Consider the following 6,045-nt stretch of genomic DNA (forward strand, 5'->3'; position numbering starts at 1 on the left):
CATTTTATTCTCTATTTTCTCTCTTCTGTCTTCTTTTCTCTTCATATCTCTTTCAGTCTTATCTCTGTTTCCTTTTTGTTTCAACTCGTTTCCTCTCCTTTCTGTTTTTGCTTGTTTCCTTTGCTTAATGATAGTTTCATTTAAATTTTTAAATCTGATCAAGCAGTTTCATTGTGTTTATTTGTTTTGGGTTTAGACTAATATTTATGTCTGTTTTTACCAAATCTTATTAAAACATTGCTTATTTCTGTCGTAATATCATGTTGTAAGATATATATGTACTATTACTTTCCCATAGTAATCTTGTTTGTTCTATGCAAAAGAAATTGTATTTATAGATCACTTTCTAATTAATATCTTGATTTCATTTTTAATACCAAAATATTTTCAGTATTGGTGTTATTTTAATGATGTGCTTAATGGTTCAGTAGGCTAAGGTGCCGGAGGACTGATCTAGTGTTGGAGTTTGGGCCTATCTGTTATGGCAAGCAAGTAAAACTCTGACTATTCTTAGCTCATAAGGGGAGGTGAGGCTATATGTCCTCTGAGATCTGCCCACTTTGTTTATTTTTTTTATGCAAAGAGTTTTATGCTGGGATTTCCCCCAAGACCCAGTAGTGTTTTACCAAATAATAGGTTTAATTTTTAAACTTGTGATTTAGTGATATATTTCTTTGAGATCTTTACTTTCAGTTTGGACCAAAAGTCGTATCATTATCTTTATCATTTACGAACTTACAGTATTAAACTTCTAAGAATGTAATTTCCTTTATTTTTTTATTCTAAAATTATCCATTTGTTGTGGTTTTCATGACATGATTTTGTTATTGGTTATAAGGTTGAAAGATAGGATTGTTGTTTGTTAAAGTTGAATAGATAAAAAATATTTCTGTCAGAGGAATCTAATATTTTTGTCTCAATTTTTCATTGTTTGTCTATGCAAAATATTGTACTTTTTTTCTCTTTTTCCAAGTTATAATTTGAAGGGCTATAACATATCTGCTTTTTGATACCACACACATTTGCTCAGTGTATACTGTTAGAAATTTTGAGAAAGTAAGTTATAGGTATTGGTCGGAAATTACATGGCATTATGTTATTGAGAATTCAATATTATAAATGTTTGTGCACATAGCATGTTTTGCAAAGAAATTTGTTGCATGGCCATGAAGTCATGGAGTGTTTGGAAAAGAATGTAAGGTTGCAAGATTTTAGTCCAACATGATAGAAAGATATGGAAGGCAATTTTACCAATAAACAGGCATTTCTTTTTCATGATTGATTATACTTACCAATTTATGGATATATTTCTTTGCTTTTGGCAATGTAGATGATTTAAGCATATATATATTTTTTTTTACTGTCAAGTAAAGGGGAAAAAATGTAGAGATGAATTTTATATACAGGTTTAAATTACATCATTGTCCAATCTATTAGATCTAAAAAGGACCTGGATCAAGTGCTGTGAAAATTATAATATGTAATATTATTTAAAAAAAAATTAATATGGTATGCAATTTAATCTAACACATATCTGAAAGCTTTATGGTTGATTACTGATAGTCAGTGTGATTTAATTTTATTGACATACTACTAAAGTTATGATTTTTTAAATTATTATTTTTATTATTATTGTTATTGTTGTTGTATGTATTGGTGCTTACATTTTATTAAAAATTGACCATTATTTTCACTAGTTAAAGCTGTTGCCAAGTTGTTTTTTGTGATGATAAGGACAATATTTTTTTCTTTTTCAATATTTCCACCATTTACCTTGTTTATTTTTTTAAATATTATCAGTATTATCACCATTTTCATTGTTGTTCATTCTTAAAATATTGTTATTATATTCATTATCTGCTTGTATAGTTGCTTGTAAATAAATACAAAATTGATTTTGTTAAAATTGTTTATTCCAGTTAAAAGTTCTTGCATTATACAAGTGGTGAGTTACTGTTCCAGTATAATGAAATTTTGTATGTTCTATTTAAAAAAATCATTAAAAGCACAGGTATCACTGACTTTATTGTGCACATTGTGTAGTTGCAGTTTTAAGAATGTAAGATGTCATTCAAATGATTTTCAGTATTCTATGATATGTTCAATATAAGCATATTGATGATGGTAACCCTCAGTGATGTAATGTCAATTTGCAACAATATCTTTCATATTTTGTTATTAACTGTATGATAAATACTGGGGTAAGAATGAGATGTAAGGATTTTTTATCTCAATACCATACCTAGCCTCTGAAGTTGTCTGGCTTGCTTTTATAGAGTAATGTCTCGAAATATTGTGCCTTACTTTTCACATGAGAAGTATCATCATCAAATGATCTGTAATGAATACTCTTAGAGGGCAAGGATGGAATCTGGTCACTTTTGAAAATAGTTGGTGCTTCTATGCTATTGTGATGATGGTCCATGTGTGATAGTGAACTGTGGAAGCTGTGGATGTCAGATTCAGGAAGACCTGGTTGGTCATCATGTTTTGTATGTTATGTTGGTTAAACCTTTCCTGACATTGTCATAAAAGTAACAGATGTACACATTAGAGAAAAGTGATCAATATCATTATAGTGTGGTATAAAAGTTAAAGGTCTTGCGTTGTAATTTTGAGCTAAAGAAGACAACACCACTGTGTATTTGTTGATAAAAAGACCTTATTCTCAGAGCACCTCTTGGTATGGGTAAGATTTACACTCCGTATCATTTTATTTAATAAATGTACCAAATATAAAAGAATGTACATTCAAATAACGTATTTTGAAGATTGTTGTGAGTATTGTACAGGATAGTACAATTATGCGAAAGTGCTAACAGTACCAAATAATTTTTCACCTGCAGTTGAAGTTATTCTTATGGGTAAATTGTGTAAGAATAGGAACAGGATACCAGTAAGATAAAAACTGATTGTTTCAAGCTACGGAGTTAGACTTTTTGATGAAATCCTGGTAAACTAGTCATGCCTCAAGGGCACTATCTAGTATTTCACTGAAGAAAGAAGAAACAAGTAAACTGAGAGTCCTATAATTCTTGTATGTGTATACAGTAAAGTTCTTTTGCTATGAGTGTATAGGTCTAATTAAAAAAAAAGACTTCATGTTACACCAGTATAATATTGTATTTAGAAAGGTAATGTGCTATTAAGACTACATACTATATTGAAAGGATGGGGGAAAAAAATCTAGGATCAGTTAAAACAGTGACCTCAAAGACTGATATCACTTATGCGAGTTATGCTCTGAGAGTATTTTTTCATCAAGAATATTCAGATACTTGAAATATTAAAGTGAAATATTGCTAATATACAGTACAGAATATATTTCAAATGTGAAATAAAGACAAACCTGTCATTTTTCAAGGCTTCATTTATAAAAAAAGAATTTAGATGACAAATAGAAAGCTAGATTATAACTGGGTGTAGATCAGGGCTTGTTATTTAGATTGTTGTTTTTGCTCCTTTTATTAATCTTTTAGGAAGGTGAGAGTAACAGCTAGTAGTTTCAAGTTTAATGTGTTTTAGATAATAGGTACCTTTGTTAAAATTTTCATTGAAGAGCAGCCTTTTTCTTTTTTAACATGGAACATAGCCAAAGCTTTTACTTACAGTTCTAAATGTTAATGAAGACAAATGGTTTGTTAAACACTGCTACATGCAGAGTACAATATCTATAACAAGGGCTTCTTTCAAAAAGGAAAAAAAACATGTATATGTATTCTGAGTATGCATTGGCCATTCACTTTTTTCCATAGTAAAACTCTTCTTCCTGGTCATTTACTCATGTATAAAAAGAACAAACAAAATTGAAGGGCTTTCCTTGTCAGTACCTGTTTCCTAGCTGCCTTTTTTCAACCAGAGCAGCAGTGCCAGGGCATGTTATCATTGCCTGTGCTGTACACAGATGTTTTAAAAATTCAAGGTTATTTTGAAGACCTTAGCATTATATTCATAGATAAGCAGATTAACCACTGAGTACAGCAGGCTGTGAGCTGGCCTTACATTTTAAATATATAACTTTAATAACTTCGTCAAATAACTATATACATCATAATTCTTTAGCTAAATCTGCTTTCAACAACATACTTTATTCATATTACTTGAATACTTATTCTCTTAGTACTCAGCATAATTATACAGAGGCTGCTGTAATGCCCATTCTGACTCGAAGTACTGTGGAGAACAAATCAGAGCTTATCTATTAACATTATCTTTGGTGACTAAGAGACAGCTTTTTGTGTTAGTATTTTTTTCTGATCAAATTTTCTTTTCTAATTGTATCAGTTTAATATGTCTTAGAGAAATACAACCCTTTGATATAAAGAGGTGTTCAGTGGTAGATGTTATTATGTTCTTGTAGGTTGTGTTGTAAATGTAAGTAATATTTGTATTCCATTTCTGTCTACTGACATTACCTATACTTCATTTTATGACTTAGATCTACATAAAAAAAATCTTACTTCAGGAAGCTTACAGTCTCTTGTACTGGGGAACATAATGAAGTTCATGTTTGGTGAGTTATCTGGGTTTTAAGTCTTGGGTTTTATGTTGGAGGAGAAATTATTTGTCATAGTCACTTATTTTTCTCTGATAATGTGTTCATGACCTGGCAGAAATAATGGGTTGATAAACAATAAATCTGTCTGAAAAAAACTTGTGTTTTCCTTGATTTTCCTCCTTTCTATTTATATTTTCTTTCCATGTTTCCCAGATACCTGCAAGCTATTAAAAGCATTGAAAACTATCATGCATAATAGAAATATTTGTGTCTTTTTCCATTCACACCTTTCAATATATTCCTGTGTACTCCTGTTCCTGTGACAAAATGATACATAGAGAAAATCTCATTTACCTTTTACTTATATAGTCTTTTTCCAAAGATTTTAATTTATGGGGTCAGATGTGTCAAAGATCTCATTTGAGAAAGGGGTGATTATATGTAACTGAATAAGCATGAAAAAAGTTTAAATATTATTACATAAATGTACACAAGTGTGTATATCCATTCAGAGACAACCATAATGGATACTATAATAAAACGATAGTAGTCACTTGATGCTTAACGTCACTGGGTCACAGATAGTAGATTTTGAGTTGAATGTCATATTAATGGTTGAGATGGATTTTAAGTTATTGAGAACAGATTAATAAATGCAATTCATGCAGTATCAAACACATAATAAACACATAATAGCATTGAAGCTTTCATCTTGGAAATAAGAAATACACTCTCCATTACATTTACAAGCAAGTAATTTCTTGCCATGAATCACAATAGTAGGTCATGAAATTGAAAGTCTTCATGATTTCTGATCTCAAACTTTTATGGTTGAACACGAAATTGATAATAATGAATATAAAAATCTACTGGTGATCTTTGCAGAATTATATGCATAGTATCAGACGTCACCTGTTATAGAATGGTTTAAAAGGAAATATATGCCATCGGCAGGAATCTTTCACAGTATGGACTATTTTTGTGGAATCAGTTTAAGGCCACACTGCGAAAGACAAAAACCTCACATACAGACTGTATATGAGTTTGCGTGCGCAGGATGTGTATGCGTGTGTTCATTGCATGTGAACTTACGGAGCCAACTATCTGAAGACACTTTGCTTGTGGATGTAGGGATGACATACCTGTCAGTTTTTCCCCTTTTTCTACTCAACAAAACACATGAACACTTTATATTTTTTATAAATAAATCACCACATAAAACATAGAGATTACACAGCACTAAACGCAACTGATTAAGAAACAGAAAAATGGGCTTTATCTCTCTCCATAATGCAAAAATCGTTGTGATAACATGAGGATTCGTATGTGAAGATACTGTAGTATAGCTTCATATAATAAAAGTGAAGGTGATAACAGCGAGACCAAAAAACGATATGCTTATTTTCCTCCATTTTGATATTTTCAACTATTCATCCTTTTGTAATGAACATGTATAAAAAAGTTTGAAAAAATATATAACGATAACACACACACACACACACACACACACACACACACACACACACACACACACACACACACACACA

General features: G+C 30.7%; 1 protein-coding gene across 5 annotated transcripts in view; it reads left to right on the forward strand.

Moving 5' to 3' along the window:
* The window catches only part of LOC113808814 (START domain-containing protein 10), a 32,535-nt gene extending 27,919 nt beyond the window's left edge, over nucleotides 1-4,616 (forward strand). For all 5 annotated transcript variants that reach the window (XM_070132958.1, XM_027360303.2, XM_070132960.1 and 2 more), the window contains one exon: nucleotides 1-4,616. This exon is cut by the window's left edge and continues 799 nt beyond it. The gene's annotated coding sequence lies outside the window, so the exon portion shown is untranslated.
* The last annotated feature ends 1,429 nt before the right edge of the window (nucleotides 4,617-6,045 follow it).

The sequence above is a fragment of the Penaeus vannamei genome, chromosome 18 (genome assembly GCF_042767895.1).
Source record: "Penaeus vannamei isolate JL-2024 chromosome 18, ASM4276789v1, whole genome shotgun sequence".
NCBI classification, from domain to species: Eukaryota; Metazoa; Arthropoda; class Malacostraca; order Decapoda; family Penaeidae; genus Penaeus; species Penaeus vannamei.